Genomic DNA, 16,366 nt, shown 5'->3' with positions numbered 1-16,366 from the left:
TGGAAAACTCACATAAATTATGTCAAATCTAAAATTTCAAAATTTATTTCAATTTTGTACAAAGCACATTATTTTCTCCCCCAACATTCGTTGGTCATGCTGTATCATTCATTACTTGTCCCATATATGACCTGTTGTATTGAAGTTTGGGGAAACATGTATAAAACAAAAACAAATTCAGTTTTTCTGTTACAAACGAGGGCTATAAGAGTTAGAAGTAAAAAAAACATATTACGAAAAAACCATATTACGAACCAACAAACCAATTGTTTGCTTGTCTGTGTATTTAGAAATTTCAAGATTTTGTCCATTATTTTACGATACAGATCATGTACAATGTTAAAAATAATCTTTTGCCTCTACACGTTCAGGAGTTGTTTAAAATGAGGAGTCCAGTTATCATTTGCGAGGAACACTGATATTTGAGAGAAGAAAGATTCACTACTGTTAAAAGTCACTGTATTTCTGTAAAACGTGTTAGAATCTAGAATAATTGTTCTGATAGTATTAAATCATGTGGTACATTGGTAGATGTTAAAAGGCTCTATAAAAACAATGCAATTTCTTGCTATAGTATGTGATATTAGGCTAATTGTTTTTGTGGTTTTTTTTGTTTATTTGCACATCATATTATTGATTGTTCTGTTCTGTTAAGTTAGGTTATTTTCTGATTGTTATCTCGTTCTGAGTGTATTTAAATGTGTATAGTAACTGGTGTACGGGGTGGGCCTTTATAAGCTTTTGCTTCAGCAGATGCCCTTTCGGTCCACCCAATTGGGAAATTGTTTGAGTTATTGTTGTATTTTCTTTCTTTTTTTTTTTTTTTTTTTGATTTGTTATGTTAGTAAGAGATTTTTATGTTGGTATTTTGTTCATGTGCGTGCGAAATAAACTTACTCATTCATTCATTCATACAGCAGAATTTCATGAAACTGTGCGCTCTGACACGATGAGCTAACATGAGAGATGCAGCCATTTGAACATTGTTTACTTTCATTGCATGACGTAATTTACTCTCTCCTGCATGTAATTCAAAAGACTTCAGTAATATTTGACATTCTGTCCAGAATTTATTTATTTGTTTCGTGTGTGTGTGTGTGTGTGTGTGCGCACAGTGTTGCCACAGTTACTTTGAAAAAGTAATCCAATTACTGATTACTGATTGCTCCTTGAAGAAATAACTTAGTTACTTTACTGATTACTCAATTGTAAAAGTAACTAAGTTAGATTACTAGTTACTTTTTTAGTTACTTTCCCCAGCTGCCGACAACAACCCTCTGCCACTTCAACATGATAATGATACCTGTTTTGTCAAAAGTCACTTTATAGTCACCCTTTCTTGACTTCAATGAAAATAAATACTTGTTTTATAAAAAGTAAAATAAAGACCTCTTTCTTGACCTCATATTTAACTGTTGACAGCACTGTAACAGTAAAACTTGCAATTTCTAACCCACATTGTTTATAAATGTAACTATTAAATTCTTTCTAACATCTTTGGCTGCTTTCAGTGATGCCGGTATTTGGTTAGACTCTTTCTCTCCGATTGTTCTGTCTGAGTTATTTTCATTAGTTACTTCATCCAAACCATCAACATGTTTATTAGACCCCATTCCTACCAGGCTGCTCAAGGAAGCCCTACCATTATTTAATGCTTCGATCTTAAATATGATCAATCTATCTTTGTTAGTTGGCTATGTACCACAGGCTTTTAAGGTGGCAGTAATTAAACCATTACTTAAAAAGCCATCACTTGACCCAGCTACGAGGGCTGTCAATAAAGTAACGGTCCTTTTTATTTTTTTCAAAAACTATATGGATTTCATTCATATGTTTTTATGTCAGACATGCTTGAACCCTCGTGCGCATGCGTGAGTTTTTCCACGCCTGTCGGTGACGTCATTCGCCTGTGAGCACTCCTTGTGGGAGGAGTCATCCAGCCCCTCGTCGGAATTCCTTTGTCTGAGAAGTTGCTGAGAGACTGGCGCGTTGTTTGATCAAAATTTTTTCTAAACCTGTGAGACACATCGAAGTGGACATGGTTCGAAAAATTAAGCTGGTTTTCAGTGAAAATTTTAACGGCTGATGAGAGATTTTGAGGTGATACTGTCGCTTTAAGGACTTTTCACGGTGCGAGACGTCGTGCAGCGCTCTCAGGCGGCGTCATCAGCCTGTTCAAGCTGAAAACCTCCACATTTCAGGCTCTATTGATCCAGGACGTCGTGAGAGAACAGAGAAGTTTCAGAAGAAGTCGGTTTCAGCATTTTATCCGGATATTCCACTGTTAAAGGAGATTTTTTTAATGAAAGACGTGCGGACGGGTCCGCGCGTCGGGACGCAGCCGACGCGGTGCGGCGGCACAGGAAAAACACCTCTGTTGAAAGCCTTAAGGACAAGTTGGAACATGTCCTGCCTGTTAAACAATTTCTCATATACTCACTCCACTGAAAGCCATCAAAAGCCGCCTGGATTTTACAAATGGTTATCAACACGGAGGTGTTTTTCCTGTGCCGCCGCACCGTGTCGGCTGCGTCCCGACGCGCGGATCCGTCCGCACGTCTTTCATTAAAAAAATCTCCTTTAACAGTGGAATATCCGGATAAAATGCTGAAACCGACTTCTTCTGAAACTTCTCTGTTCTCTCACGACGTCCTGGATCAATAGAGCCTGAAATGTGGAGGTTTTCAGCTTGAACAGGCTGATGACGCCGCCTGAGAGCGCTGCACGACGTCTCGCACCGTGAAAAGTCCTTAAAGCGACAGTATCACCTCAAAATCTCTCATCAGCCGTTAAAATTTTCACTGAAAACCAGCTTAATTTTTCGAACCGTGTCCACTTCGATGTGTCTCACAGGTTTAGAAAAAATTTTGATCAAACAACGCGCCAGTCTCTCAGCAACTTCTCAGACAAAGGAATTCCGACGAGGGGCTGGACGACTCCTCCCACAAGGAGTGCTCACAGGCGAATGACGTCACCGACAGGCGTGGAAAAACTCACGCATGCGCACGAGGGTTCAAGCATGTCTGAAGTAAAAACATATGAATGAAATCCATATAGTTTTTGAAAAAAATAAAAAGGACCGTTACTTTATTGACAGCCCTCGTATCTTAGCTAATTATAGGCCAATCTCCAACCTTCCTTTTCTCTCAAAAATTCTTGAAAGGGTAGTTGTAAAACAGCTAACTGATCATCTGCAGAGGAATGGTCTATTTGAAGAGTTTCAGTCAGGTTTTAGAATTCATCATAGTACAGAAACAGCATTAGTGAAGGTTACAAATGATCTTCTTATGGCCTCGGACAGTGGACTCATCTCTGTGCTTGTTCTGTTAGACCTCAGTGCTGCTTTTGATACTGTTGACCATAAAATTTTATTACAGAGATTAGAGCATGCCATAGGTATTAAAGGCACTGCGCTGCGGTGGTTTGAATCATATTTGTCTAATAGATTACAATTTGTTCATGTAAATGGGGAATCTTCTTCACAGACTAAAGTTAATTATGGAGTTCCACAAGGTTCTGTGCTAGGACCAATTTTATTCATTTTATATATGCTTCCCTTAGGCAGTATTATTAGACGGTATTGCTTAAATTTTCATTGTTACGCAGATGATACCCAGCTTTATCTATCCATGAAGCCAGACGACACACACCAATTAGCTAAACTGCAGGATTGTCTTACAGACATAAAGACATGGATGACCTCTAATTTCCTGCTTTTAAACTCAGATAAAACTGAAGTTATTGTACTTGGCCCCACAAATCTTAGAAACATGGTGTCTAACCAGATCCTTACTCTGGATGGCATTACCCTGACCTCTAGTAATACTGTGAGAAATCTTGGAGTCATTTTTGATCAGGATATGTCATTCAAAGCGCATATTAAACAAATATGTAGGACTGCTTTTTTGCATTTACGCAATATCTCTAAAATCAGAAAGGTCTTGTCTCAGAGTGATGCTGAAAAACTAATTCATGCATTTATTTCCTCTAGGCTGGACTATTGTAATTCATTATTATCAGGTTGTCCTAAAAGTTCCCTAAAAAGCCTTCAGTTAATTCAAAATGCTGCAGCTAGAGTGCTGACGGGGACTAGAAGGAGAGAGCATATCTCACCCATATTGGCCTCTCTTCATTGGCTTCCTGTTAATTCTAGAATAGAATTTAAAATTCTTCTTCTTACTTATAAGGTTTTGAATAATCAGGTCCCATCTTATCTTAGGGACCTCGTAGTACCATATCACCCCAATAGAGCGCTTCGCTCTCAGACTGCAGGCTTACTTGTAGTTCCTAGGGTTTGTAAGAGTAGAATGGGAGGCAGAGCCTTCAGCTTTCAGGCTCCTCTCCTGTGGAACCAGCTCCCAATTCAGATCAGGGAGACAGACACCCTCTCTACTTTTAAGATTAGGCTTAAAACTTTCCTTTTTGCTAAAGCTTATAGTTAGGGCTGGATCAGGTGACCCTGAACCATCCCGTAGTTATGCTGCTATAGACGTAGACTGCTGGGGGGTTCCCATGATGCACTGTTTCTTTTTGCTCTGTATGCACCACTCTGCATTTAATCATTAGTGATCGATCTCTGCTCCCCTCCACAGCATGTCTTTTTCCTGGTTCTCTCCCTCAGCCCCAACCAGTCCCAGCAGAAGACTGCCCCTCCCTGAGCCTGGTTCTGCTGGAGGTTTCTTCCTGTTAAAAGGGAGTTTTTCCTTCCCACTGTAGCCAAGTGCTTGCTCACAGGGGGTCGTTTTGACCGTTGGGGTTTTACATCATTATTGTATGGCCTTGCCTTACAATATAAAGCGCCTTGGGGCAACTGTTTGTTGTGATTTGGCGCTATATAAAAAAAAAATTGATTGATTGATTTTTCTAACATTTAAATTCTCTCTAAATATTTTACTTGTCGAAATTATTATTATTGTAAATAGTATTAGTAGTTGTAGTAAAAAAAAGGCTTCAAAAGTGGACCTTTAATCTAGGGGTGTTGTGGGGGGGGCACATCCCTGCCCCACACTCCCATTCCATCTGGATTCGCCCCTGCTTTGGCATTTGAGCACAAAGTATGGATAACATTTATTTATGCAGAAAACATGACCAGATTTACAGGTAAGAAAGTTTTATTGCGTTTTCACATCATGTGCTCCTCAGAAAGAGAGTTTAGGTGCATTTGAGTGGAAAATAGTGTTAGTTGTTGACACGAGGATCAGCTGTTTTTAGCGAGCAGATACGGAGCAGCTCAGCTCAGAATTCTAAATAAAGGAGGGGAAAAAGCATAAAAATGTCTTTGTAAAGCTCAGTGCAGGTGTGCTGTTGTCACTGCGCTTTAAGAGGTGACGACGAGTGGCAGCTGCTGCAGAAAAAACTGTGGATGAAAAGCTCACAGCTCGCTTCTAGTGGGCAGTTCAGTCGAACCCCGACCTTCTGCCCACGGACCAAGTTTAATGCTGCTATCGACCCACAATGCAAAAATAATAGTAACACAGTGACTTGGAGAAGTAACTTTAATCTGATTACTGATTTGGAAAGATTAACGTGTTAGATTACTCGTTACTAAAAAAAATGGTCAGATTAGAGTAACGCGTTACCGGCATCACTGTGTGTGTGTGTGTGTGCGCGTGTGTGTGTGTGTGTGTGTGTGTGTGTGTGTGTGTGTACAGTGAGACAAATAATGATTTGATCCACTGTCAATTTTGCAAGTTTTCCCACCTACAAAGAATGTAGCGGTCTGTAATTTTATCGTAGGTGCACTTCAACTGTGAGAAACAGAATCTAGACAAAAATCCAGAAAATCACATTGTATGATTTTTAAATAATTAATTTGCATCTTATTGCATGAAATAAGTATTTGATCACCAGCCAACCAGCAAGACTTCTGGCTCTCACAGACCTGTTTAATTGTGCCTGTTTGAAGTCATTACCTGTATAAAATGGTTGTCCATTCGGCTGCTCCGAACTGTTTAGACACAGCTGACTGTGAACAACCAACATCTTTTGCAACATTGCATGATGATTTACCCTCTTTTAAGAGTTTGATAATCCTCTCCTTTGTTTCAATTGACATCTCTCGTGTTGGAGCCATGATTCATGTCAGTCCACTTGGTGCAACAGCTCTCCAAGGTGTGATCACTCCTTTTTAGATGCAGAGTAATGAGCAGATCTGATTTGATGCAGGTGTTAGTTTTGGGGAGGAAAATTTACAGGGTGATTCCATAATTTATTCCTCAGAAATGAGTGAGTCCATATTTTTTCCCTCTGCTTGGTCTAAAAAAGTAACCGTTACTGACTGCCCCAATTTTTTTTCCTGATTTCTTATAGTGTTTCTTAAAGCCAGAAAGTTGCCATTTGAAATGACTTTAGTTTTGTGTCATGTCTGTGATCTGCTTTTTTCTACAAAATTAAACAACTGAATGAACATCCTCCGAGGCCGGTGATTCCATAATTATTGCCAGGGGTTGTACCATCCAGATTCAAAATCAGACTTTGAAAACAGGAATTGTAACACACTGAAGGTTCTGTTCAGTGTCTGTTAATGAACCTTGATGACACATTATGAAGTCTACTTACTAAATAAAAGCTTGTCTTCTTGTCAAGATTTCTGTGTAGGCTCTCAGTTGTCCAGGTGGTTTCTATAGTAGAGAAGCTTGAATCTTTGACTGGACTGGGTTGCTTGACGTGAGGACGTTTCGCTTCTAATCGCAGAATCTTCCTCAGCTAAAATTCTTGCTCTGGTAGTCTGACTTCTGTCTTGATTCTTGTAGAGAAGAACAAACAGAAGCCAGCAAAAGCTCACAGACTGATTGCCAGAGACAGGACATGTCCACATTAACTATAAGTCCAGACATCTCCACATTTACTCATAGACGGTTCGTTCACATGCACATGCGCGCGCATCTCGCAGTCAAAGGAGGAAAGATAAACTATAACAGAACTCAGAGCGCAGACCTGCAGCTCAGCACAAGAACAAATATAAACTATAAGAGAAATCAGAGTGCACAGTCTGGCTGCAGCCAAACTGTGCACTCTGATTTTTCTGTGCAGAGAACCTGCAGGCTGCATTCTCACCTCCTCTCTGCTCCATGCTGCGCGCACCTGACGCAACAGGAAGCAACTAGGAGCAGCCCCGGTTTTCACATTGGTGTATTCGTAGAGCTGCTCATTGCAGCATTGTGTTTCATTTAAATACGCCCGAAATGTGCGCGTACTCAGCCTTTTTCAGTGTTCGTGTCATACTTGCAGCTGCGTGTGTTCGCTCACACAGTCGCGTGTACCTTGCCGCTATTAAACCAGTTCAGTGCTATTTTCTGCCTCAGTGGAAGTGCGCTCTGTTCTCTACTGCAGGTGTGGTGCGGCTCAAAAACAGTCATTTAACATCATCATTATTATTATTTTTTTTTTTTTTTGTCTTGGTGGATCACTTTCATTGTGTCCAGATGCTGCTGAGTCTGGCTGTGGTAAAGGCTGCCCTGAACGAAACGCTGTGACTTGTTAAACTTTTAAACCTCCGGTTGCTCCGATCAGGTCTGCTGATTTGATCAGACCTGATTGATCAGGTTGTCTGATGAGCGCACAGACATGCAGCGAGTGCTTTTGTTCATGGTAATGAGTCATTCACGTCGTCAGGAGAGGCGTCAGTCCCATCGTTAGGAGGGACACCTCCTTCCCTCCAGCATGACAATGACCCCAAACACACAGCCAGGACAACTAAGGAGGGGCTCCATAAAGAAGCATTTCAAGGTCCTGGAGTGGCCTGGCCAGTCTCCAGACCTGAACCCAATAGAAAATCTTTGGAGGTCACTGAAACGTGGAACCTGAAAGATCTGGAGAAGATCTGTATGGAGGAATGGACCTAAACCCTGTTGCAGTGTGTAAAAACTTGGTCAAGAACTACAGGAAACGTCTGACCTCTGTAATGGCAGAGAAATGTTTCTGTACCAAATATATAGGTCTGTTTTTGTAGTGGATCAAATACACAATACACACACACACACACACACACACACACACACACACACACACACACACACACACACACACAGTTGTATGCAAAGGTTTGGGCAACCCTGATAATTTTCATTATTTTCCTTTATAAATCATTGGTTGTCTGGATCAGAAATTTCAGCTAAATATATCATATAGCAGATGAACACAGTGATATCTGAGAAGTGAAATGAAGTTTCTAGTATTTACAGAAAGTGTGCAATAATTATTTAAACAAAATTAGGCAGGTGCATACATTTGGGCACCCTTGTCTTTTTATTAATTTGAATACATTTAGCACTAATTATTGGAACAAAAAATTGGTTTGGTAAACTCATTGACCCTTGAACTCCTTACACAGGTGAATCCAATCATGAAATCTCAGAGATTTCAGCTGTCAGTTTCCACTGTGAGGAACATAGGAAATGGAAGACCACAGGCACAGTACTAGTTAAGGCCCGAAGTGGCAGGCCAAGAAAAATCTCAGATAAGCTGAAGTAAAGGATGGTGAGAACAGTCACAGTCAACCCACAGACCTGCTCCAAAGACCTACCACATGATCTTGGTGCAGATAGTGTTTCTGTGCATTGTTCAACTATACAGCGCACTTTGCACAAGGAGATGCTGTATGATGCTGTAATGCAGAGGAAGACTTTTCTGCATACATACCACAAACAGAGTCACTTGAGGTATGCTAAAGCACATTTGGACAAGGCAGCTTCATTTTGGAATAAGGTACTGTGGACTGATGAAACTAAAATTGAGTTATTTGGACATAACAAGGGGTGGTGTGCATGGCTGAAAAAGAACACAGCATTCCAAGAAAAACACTTGCTACCTACAGTAAAATTTGGAGGTGGTTCCATCATGCTGTGGGGCTGTGTGGCCAGTGCAGGTACTGGGAATCTTGATAAAGTTGAGGGTCACATAGATTCCAGTCAATATCAGCAGATTCTTGAGAACAATGTTCATGAATTAGTGACAAAGTTGAAGTTGCACCGGGGCTGGATCTTTCAACAAGACAATGACCCTAAACACTGCTCAAAATCTACTAAGGCATTCATGCAGAGGAACAAGTACAATGTTCTGGAAAGGCCATCTCAGTCCCCAGACCTGAATATCATTGAAAATCTGTGGTGTGAATTAAAGCGGGCTGTCCATGCTCAGAAAACAACAAACCTGAGATGTTTTGTAAAGACGAATGGTCCAAAATACCTTCAGCCAGAATCCAGACTCTCATTGTAAGCTATAGGAAGTCTTTAGTGGCTGTTATTTCAGCAAAAGGAGGATCTACTAAATATTGATGTATTTTTGCTGTTGGGGTGCCCAAATTTATACACCTGCCTAATTTTGTTTAAAGAATTATTGAACACTTTCTGTAAATCCTATAAACTTCATTTCACTTCTCAAATATCACTGTGTTCATCTGCTATATGATATAACTGAAATTGCTGATCCAAACAAACAAAGATTTATAAAGGAAAATCATGGAAATCATCAGGGGTGCCCAAACCTTTACATACCACTGTAGATTTTGATTTGTCATTAACTGCTGAGTGAATTCATCATTTGTTTTTCTCTTTGTTGAAAATCATCAGGAGTTCCTGGGGGTGGGAGGGTGGATGCAGAACAAAAAAGGAATCCACCGACCGTGGCTTGCCGCCATCTTGTCTGCAAACATAGACAGAGCTCTACAGGGAGGGTAACATTTTAGAATTTTACAGCAGACCACGGAGCAGGTGATTAGAGACCCTACAAGGTTTATGACAAAGGTGGGTGTGGAATCCATTAGCTTAGTGGGGAAATCAGTGCAGAAAATACACTATGGTGATAGTGCAGATAAACGATCTACCAGGGAGGGAAATTCAACAAGTTGAGACGGTGGCCTGCTTCCATAGACGTGTCCATAAAAATCATAGAGGGATATGCTTTACAAACTTAATACCCATTACTACATTGGATGATGTTGAACTTGAGGATGGCCCAGTGGTTGTTCCTGTTATGTGGGCCGCTGAAGAGGAGGTACTGCTGGCCCACCACCACCAGAGGGCGCCCTGCTTGGAGTGCGGGCTCCAAGCACGAGAGGGCACCAGACCCAGAAGAAGTGACAGCTGTCACTCATCCTCAGTACCAGCTGTCACTCATTCATCATCATCATCATCACCATAAAGGCCGGACTGCAACTCCACCTCCTCGCCAAGAAATCGACTACCGAAGAGGTAATATTCTCTGCTGACTCAAATCGTTGAGTGATAATCTGAAGTTCTTTTGCAGCCGTTATCCTGTGGTGTTCTGCCTTATCTGTGGGATTGGCGTTTGGTGTGACAGCGACGGCTTCGCCTCACACCCCAAACCAGATAAGTGGTTTAAACAGGAGCTGCACGAGTGTGTGATTGGAGGTGGAGGTGCTCCCTCCTAACTGAGTGCAGACTGTGGATTACTGAGTGTGCGGACTCACACTCATTCATCTTGTCTTTGTTTTCTGCCAGCAGTACCAGGGTCGACAGCCGAAGACAGAGGCCACCTGGGGACTCGGGACTTGGTGGCTCCGGTGTTCTTCAGACCGTTGGTGGTGGAAGCCGTGTGGGACGCGGCTTCTCTCTCGTCGGGGGTCTTCTATCTTCGAGCCTGCCCACACGTCACCTGGTGTTAATTGACTTTACAAATTTTGTGTATTTAGTTGTGTGTTGTCACAACATTAAATTGTTACTTTTTGGCTTATTCATTGTCCGTTCATTTGCGCCCCCTGTTGTGGGTCCGTGCTACGACACCTTCCCAACAGTTCCAACAATATCAATGATTTTGTGTCTGCTACCTACAACGCACGTGGAATGTCTCAAACCTAAACCTACTTCTAGACATCTTATATATGCTACTCTGGAACCCCTAAATCCAAACAGTCCAGCCATCAACCCCACTGAGGTCCTTAGTCTGGGTCTCATTAACATAAGATCACTATCCTCAAAAATCATTGTTGATTAATGATCTAATTATGGATCATCACTTAGATATGATTGGGTTATGTGAAACCTGGCTTAAGCCTGCAGCTTTCCTCCCCTTAAATGAGGCCTGCCCACCGGCGTACACATTTAGTCACGTACCTCGTGATGTGAAGCAAGGCGGGGGCGTTGCTCTTATTTATAAATCTAGGTTTAGCTTATTAGCTGTTGGGGGTCACAAATATAACTCATTTGAATTTTCAATTTCAATTTATTTTTATTTATATAGTGCCAAATCACAACAGAGTTGCCTCAAGGCGCTTCACGCAAGTAAGGTCTAACCTTACTAACCCCCAGAGCAGCAGTGGTAAGGAAAAACTCCCTCTCAGGAAGAAACCTCAAGCAGACCAGACTCAAAGGGTGACCCTCTGGTTGGGACATGCTACAGACATAAATTACAGAACAATTCACAAAACGAATATACAGGAAATGCTGTTGGTGCACAGGACAGGAGGGTCTCCAGCACAAATACCACACCCATCTCTGGATGGAGCTGCACCTTAAACAGAGAGAAAAAACAGAATCAGGCATCAGACAGACAAAAAATACAGTATAATTTGTCAGCATTAAACAACAAGAAAACCAGGAAATACTAAGGTGATCGCTGGCCACTAACCCTAAGCTGCACTAAAAGACTCAGTTTCCTAATAAAATGAATTAAAAGAGTAAAAAGCGTAGAACTATACTATGCCAGTATGCTAGCCATACGAAAGGGAAAATAAGTGCATCTTATGTCTGGACTTAAAGTCTCCACAGAATCTGACTGCTTTATTCACGCAGGGAGATCATTCCACAGAACAGGGGCACAATAAGAGAAAGCTCTATGACCCGCAGACTTCTTATTCACCCTCGGGACACAAAGTAGTCCTGCATCCTGAGAATGCAAAGCCCGGGCCGGTATGTAAGGTTTAATTAGGTTAGCTAGGTAGGGAGATGCCAGTCCTTGAACAATTTTATAGACTAGTAGCAGAACCTTATAGTTTTGAGCATCTGATTCTCCACTCTCCCCATGATGCTGCGTATTGCCAAGGTCAGAAGAATAAAAATCAGCCATATTACTTTGTCACTGTATATAGGCCCCCTGACCCATTCTCTGAGTTCTTAGATGAATTTGGTGCATTCATCTCTAACTTGTCAGAGAGTGCAGATAACATTCTGATTATTGGGGACTTTAACATTCATATAAATAAGCCTGAGCCCCTCTGCAAATCATTTATCGAAATTGTGGATGCATTGGGATTTCAACAATGCATTCAGGCCTGACGCACATTAGTGGAAATACCTTGGATTTGGTTCTGACGTGGTATTACTGTCATGAATATTAACATCATGTCTCTTGCTTCGGTGGTCTCTGATCACTCACTTATTAGGTTTACAGTTTCACTGCCATGTTTAGTGGAACAACAACCTTATTTTTCACTATGGCGATGCATCAACTCCTCAACTATGACTGAACTCGAAGCTAGACTGCCTGATACCTTAGCTTCACGTTTGGTAAATGCCCAGTCAGTTGACAGTCTTGTGGATAGTTTAAACTCAGAGCTTAAGACTGCACTCAACATGATTGCGTCACCTTTGTTAAAACCATGCTCCCCCAAAACATAGTCACCTCGGTTCAATGACTACTTCCGTGACCTCAGGCATAAGGCTAGAGGTCTGGAACGGAAATGGTATAGTTCAAAATTAGAAGTATTCCACCTTGCGTGGAGTGATGCTATCTTAGACTATAAGCATGCACTACTACAAAGCGGACCTATTACTCTGATTTAATCAACAAAAACAAGCATAACTCAAAGTTCTTGTTTGACACGGTGGCAACACTTATACATGGACAACCACCTATAGTTTGCTCTCCTTTTATAGGACAAGATTTCCTGGATTACTTTGAGAAGAAAATAGAAGACATTAGGTTGAGCATATCCCAGCATGCCTTAACCCAGCCACTATACCCTACTGTTGAGGTGGGTGCCATTACTGAGGTATTACCTAGATTTACAGAATTTGATAGTATATCACTAGGCGTGCTGACAAAACTCGTAATGTCTACAAAAAGCACAACCTGTCAGGGATATCACACAGAAACAGCTGGACACAAGTGTAGGACTCAACACGGTAGCTCTGGTTTAAAAAGACGTTTACTGAATTACTCAGTGGTCCGGTACACAGTGAGGCAGTCCAAAAGGAGCAAACAGATCAGAAACATCAGGCAAAGGCATGGTTGGTACAAACAGGCAGGTGGTCAAAAACAACGTGGCAGCAGGACTTGGAAAAACAGAATACTCAGAGCTAGAAGCAAAGGCACAAGGCGCAACGATCAGGCGAATCAAAAGTGCAACCAGTGGGGCTTAAATACACCTTGGTGATGAGCTGCAGATTGCAAACACGTGTGTGGAAAGATCCAGAAATGGGTGTGGCCCAGACAGAGTGTTACACCAACAAGAGCAAACACAGAATATAACAGGACCCCCTTCCTAACGGCTGGCACCCGACGGCCCAGGTGAACCAAGATGCTGAGCATGGAAGTCCTTGATCAAGTCCGGGTCCAGGATGAAATGGAAGGGCACTCCTCCGGCCTGTACCCCTCCCAGTCCACCAGGTACTGCACCCCCCTCCCACGTCGCCGAGACCCCAAGAGGCGCCGTACCGAAAAGGCCAGCCCACCGTCCACAAATCAGGCGGTCGGTGGGGGAATGGCCGGAGGGCACAAGGGACTGTGGACAGGCTTCACATGGCTGACGTGGAAGTTGGGGTGAATCATCATTGACCTGGGCAACTGAAGGCAGACAGAAACAGGATTTATGACTTTCGTGATGGGGAATGGACCAACGAACCTGGGATCGAGCTTCCTTGGCACACCACTGATGGGCAGATGGTGTATAGAGAAGCAGACCCTTTGTCCAGGGGAATAATCAGGTGCTTGCAACCTCTTCCTATCTGCTGCGACCTTGTAAGCAGCCGATGCATGCAGTAAGGCCCGATGGGCCCGCTCCCAGATCCGTCGACAGCGGAGGATGAGGGACAAGGCCGAAGGCACACTGGAGGTTAAGGCTGTGGAAGAAAACAGAGGAGGTTGAAAACCATGGGACACAGAGAGTAACCAGTGGTTGCAGAGGGTAAGTAGTTGTGAGCGAACTCAATCCATACTATCTGGGAGGACCAGGAGGCTGGGTGCTGAGAGAAACTAATTCATGCATTTATTTCCTCTAGGCTGGACTATTGTAATTCATTATTATCAGGTTGTCCTAAAAGTTCCCTGAAAAGCCTTCAGTTAATTCAAAATGCTGCAGCTAGAGTGCTGACAGGGACTAGAAGGAGAGAGCATATCTCACCCATATTGGCCTCTCTTCGTTGGCTTCCTGTTAATTCTAGGATAGAATTTAAAATTCTTCTTCTTACTTATAAGGTTTTGAATAATCAGGTCCCATCTTATCTTAGGGACCTCATAGTACCATATCACCCCAATAGAGCGCTTCGCTCTCAGACTGCAGGCTTACTTGTAGTTCCTGGGGTTTGTAAGAGTAGAATGGGAGGCAGAGCCTTCAGCTTTCAGGCTTCTCTCCTGTGGAACCAGCTCCCAATTTAGATCAGGGAGACAGACACCCTCTCTACTTTTAAGATTAGGCTTAAAACTTTCCTTTTTGCTAAAGCTTATAGTTAGGGCTGGATCAGGTGACCCTGAACCATCCCTTAGTTATGCTGCTATAGACTTAGACTGCTGGGGGGTTCCCATGATGCACTGAGTGTTTCTTTCTCTTTTTGCTCTGTATGCACCACTCTGCATTTAATCATTAGTGATTGATCTCTGCTCCCCTCCACAGCATGTCTTTTTCCTGGTTCTCTCCCTCAGCCCCAACCAGTCCCAGCAGAAGACTGCCCCTCCCTGAGCCTGGTTCTGCTGGAGGTTTCTTCCTGTTAAAAGGGAGTTTTTCCTTCCCACTGTTGCCAAGTGCTTGCTCACAGGGGGTCGTTTTGACCGTTGGGGTTTTTCCGTAATTATTGTATGGCCTTGCCTTACAATATAAGGCGCCTTGGGGCAACTGTTTGTTGTGATTTGGCGCTATATAAATAAAATTGATTTGATTTGATTTGATTTGAGAGGTGAGAATAAGCAGACCCTTTTCTAACTCTTGGTCCACTCTTTCTGATTGTCTGTTTGCCTGTGGATGGTAACCGGAAGTGAGGCTGGAGGAGACCCCCAGCAGACGACAAAACTCCCTCCAGAACTGAGAAATAAACTGCAGGCCTCGGACAGAAACAATGTCCTGTGGAAAACCGTGTAATCTAAAAACGTGAGTTAACAACGCTTCCACAGTTTCTTTAGCAGATGGTAAATTAGGAAGTGGCACAAAATGTGCCATCTTGGAAAGTCGATCAACTACGGTGAGTATTACAGTATTACCCTGGGAAGGCGGTATGGCTCTTCCAAAATCTACCGAGATGTGTGACCATGGTCGTGTCGGGACAGGTAACGGGTGGATTTTACTGGAAGGTGGCCGGCTGGAAGATTTGCACATAGCACAAGTCTGACATGCCCTGATGTATTCCGTCACATCTGCGAGCAGCCGAGGCCACCAGAACCTCTCCTGGATGATGTTCACAGAGTTCTTAATGTCCAGATGGCAAGCAAAGCGACTTTCATGTGCCCAACAAATGACCTCCCCCCGTAGTGAGTCCGGCATGAATAACTGCCCCCGTGGACAACCGGGAGGAACAGGAATGTTAAGTGCAGCGGACCAGACCCTAGTCTCAATGTCCCAGGTGATAACAGAGACGAAGCAGGATGCGGGCAAGATAGTATTGGGTACAGATGGGTCTTCGCGCCGAGACAGAGCATCAGGCTTGCCATTTTTAGAGCCGGGCCGGTATGACAGGACAGAGTTGAAGCGACTAAAAAAGACGGACCATCTGGCTTGCCGGGAATTGAACCGTTTGGCTGAGCACAGGTATTCAAGATTTTTATGATCGTCCACACTAACAATGGTGCTTGTGCCCCTTCTAGCCAATGGTGCCAATCTTCCAAGGCCACTTTAACAGCCAACAGTTCCCGGTCGCCGATGTTGTAATTGCGTTCGGCCGGAGACAATTTCTTGGACAAATAAGCACAAGGGTGTAACTTCCCATCTGCAGGATCAATTTGAGACAGAATGGCTTCAACACCAACGTCGGAAGCGTCCACCTCGACCACGAACTGTCGAGCGGGGTCAGGGAGGAGTAGAACTGGGGCCGCAGTGAAGTGTTTCTTTTGGACTCGAAATGCCTCATCACACTCCGGTGACCAGTGAAAGGTCTGGAGGGATGAGGTGATCTTATGCAGTGGAGCTGCTCCTGAACTACAATTTCGAATGAATCTATGTTTAAAAATTTGCAAAGCACAAGGCGCAGTGATCAGACAAATC

The 16,366-nt window shown here is 43.0% G+C and overlaps 1 protein-coding gene and 1 long non-coding RNA gene across 4 annotated transcripts in view; one reads left to right on the top strand and one right to left on the bottom strand.

Annotated features, from left to right (window-relative positions):
* Positions 1 to 16,366, top strand: part of arhgef3 (Rho guanine nucleotide exchange factor (GEF) 3) — a 92,362-nt gene that overhangs the window by 34,267 nt on the left and 41,729 nt on the right. The gene's annotated exons all lie outside the window — the stretch shown is intronic.
* The window catches only part of LOC117505671, a 40,279-nt gene that overhangs the window by 20,611 nt on the left and 3,302 nt on the right, over positions 1 to 16,366 (bottom strand). The window contains exon 2 of the long non-coding RNA XR_004559216.1: positions 15,543 to 15,548. This is a non-coding gene — a long non-coding RNA (uncharacterized LOC117505671). The remainder of the gene's footprint in view (positions 1 to 15,542; positions 15,549 to 16,366) is intronic.

This window comes from Thalassophryne amazonica, chromosome 3 (genome assembly GCF_902500255.1).
Source record: "Thalassophryne amazonica chromosome 3, fThaAma1.1, whole genome shotgun sequence".
In the NCBI taxonomy this organism is placed as follows: Eukaryota; Metazoa; Chordata; class Actinopteri; order Batrachoidiformes; family Batrachoididae; genus Thalassophryne; species Thalassophryne amazonica.
This window is presented reverse-complemented; position numbering and strand designations above follow the sequence as displayed.